Genomic DNA, 2,500 nt, shown 5'->3' with positions numbered 1-2,500 from the left:
CACTGCGGGTGCCTGTGCCTGTTGAGGCAGCCTCGAGGCAGGGTTCCCCCCTACTTACAACGGATCTCGGCTTCCGTGCCCCTGTGGGTCACAGTGAAGTATATTCCAACTACCAGGGGCACGAGGCCCAGCTCGCAACTAGCTATGTAATGGCCCCCACAGGACATGGGTACGGCCACTACGGGCGCCTATGCCTGTAGTGGGGGGCCCCGAGGCAGTGTTTCCCCCTGCTTACACCGACTCTCGGCTCTCTTGCCCCTGTGGGTGACCATAAAGTACGTTCCACCTACCAGGGGCACGAGACCCAGCTCACAACTGGCCATGCTTGTGTCCCATCAGGACATGTGTACAGCCACTACTAGTGCCTGCACCAGCAGTGGCATCCCCGTGGCAGTGTTTCCCCCTGCTTACACCGGATCTCGGCTCCCGTGCCCCTGCCGGTCACAGTGAAGTATTTTCTACCTACCAGGGGCACGAGGCCCAGCTCACATCTAGCCATGCGTGTGCCCCTTCAGGACATGAGTACGGCCACTGCGGGTGCCTGTGCCTGTTGAGGCAGCCTCGAGGCAGGGTTCCCCCCTACTTACAACGGATCTCGGCTTCCGTGCCCCTGTGGGTCACGGTGAAGTATATTCCAACTACCAGGGGCACGAGGCCCAGCTCGCAACTAGCTATGTAATGGCCCCCACAGGACATGGGTACGGCCACTGCGGGTGCCTATGCCTGTAGTGGGGGGCCCCGAGGCAGTGTTTCCCCCTGCTTACACCGACTCTCGGCTCTCTAGCCCCTGTCGGTGACCATAAAGTACATTCCACCTACCAGGGGCACGAGACCCAGCTCACAACTGGCCATGCTTGTGTCCCATCAGGACATGTGTACAGCCACTACTGGTGCCTGCACCAGCAGTGGCATCCCCGTGGCAGTGTTTCCCCCTACTTACACCGGATCTCGGCTCCCGTGCCCCTGCCGGTCACAGTGAAGTATTATCTACCTACCAGGGGCACGAGGCCCAGCTCACGTCTAGCCATGCGTGTGCCCCGTCAGGACGTGAGTACGGCCACTTCGGGCGCCTGCACCCGCAGTGGCAGCCCCGAGGCAGGGTTCCCCCCTTCTAACAACGGATCTCGGCTTCCTTGCCCCTGTGGGTCACAGTGAAGTATATTCCGACTACCAGGGGCACGAGGCCCAGCTCACAATTAGCCATGCGTGCTTCCCGTCAGGACGTGAGTACGGCCACTACGGGTGCCTGCACCCGCAGTGGCAGCCCCGAGGCAGTGTTTCGCCCTTCTCTCACCCGATCACGGTCCCGTGCCCCCGTTGGTGAGGGTATAGTATATTCCGCCTACCAGGGGCACGAGGCCCAGCTCACATCTAGCCATACGTGTGTCCCATCGGGACATGTGTACAGCCACTACTGGTGCCAGCACCAGCAGCGGCATCCCCGAGGCAGGGTTCCCCCCTACTTACACCGGATCTCGGCTCCCGTGCCCCTGCCGGTCACAGTCAAGTATTTTCTACCTACCAGGGGCACGAGGCCCAGCTCACAGCTAGGGCCCTCACATTGTCATGCAATGTGAGAGGGAGATGGCAATGAGGATGTTTTGCTTTGTCTTGTCTTGTTTTGTTTTGTTTTGTTTGGGGTGTGTGCGCAGGGGGTCGTACGGGGGGACCTGTGTCCGGAGCGAGTCCCTCCCTCCCTCCCCCTCTCTCTCTTGCTCTCCCTCTCGTGCCCCTGGTACGTGGAGGTGAGAGGGAGATGGCAATGAGGATGTTTCGCTCTGTCTTGTTGTGTTTTGTTTTGTTTGGGGTGTGTGCGCAGGGGGTCGTACGGGGGGACCTGTGTCCGGAGCGAGTCCCTCCCTCCCTGCCTCCCCCTCTCTCTCTTGCTCTCCCTCTCGTGCCCCTGGTACGTGGAGGTGAGAGGGAGATGGCAATGAGGATGTTTTGCTTTGTCTTGTTGTGTTGTGTTTTGTTTGGGGTGTGTGCGCGCAGGGGGTCGTACGGGGGGACCTGTGTCCGGAGCGAGTCCCTCCCTCCCTCCCTGCCTCCCCCTCTCTCTCCTGCTCTCCCTCTCGTGCCCCTGGTACGTGGAAGTGAGAGGGAGATGGCAATGAGGATGTTTTGCTTTGTCTTGTTGTGTTGTGTTTTGTTTGGGGTGTGTGCGCGCAGGGGGTCGTACGGGGCGGACCTGTGTCCGGAGCGAGTCCCTCCCTCCCTGCCTCCCCCTCTCTCTCTCTCTCCTGCTCTCCCTCTCGTGCCCCTGGTACGTGGAAGTGAGAGGGAGATGGCAATGAGGATGTTTTGCTTTGTCTTGTTGTGTTGTGTTTTGTTTGGGGTGTGTGCGCGCAGGGGGTCGTACGGGGGGGACCTGTGTCCGGAGCGAGTCCCTCCCTCCCTCCCCCCCTGCCTCCCCCTCTCTCTCCTGCTCTCCCTCTCGTGCCCCTGGTACGTGGAAGTGAGAGGGAGATGGCAATGAGGATGTTTTGCTTTGTCTTGTTGT

This window comes from Halichoeres trimaculatus, unplaced genomic scaffold (assembly GCF_033239565.1).
Source record: "Halichoeres trimaculatus isolate MK-OKI-2021-1 unplaced genomic scaffold, fHalTri1.1 fHalTri1_scaffold_26, whole genome shotgun sequence".
NCBI lineage: Eukaryota > Metazoa > Chordata > Actinopteri > Labriformes > Labridae > Halichoeres > Halichoeres trimaculatus.
Note: the sequence above shows the minus strand (reverse complement) of the source record.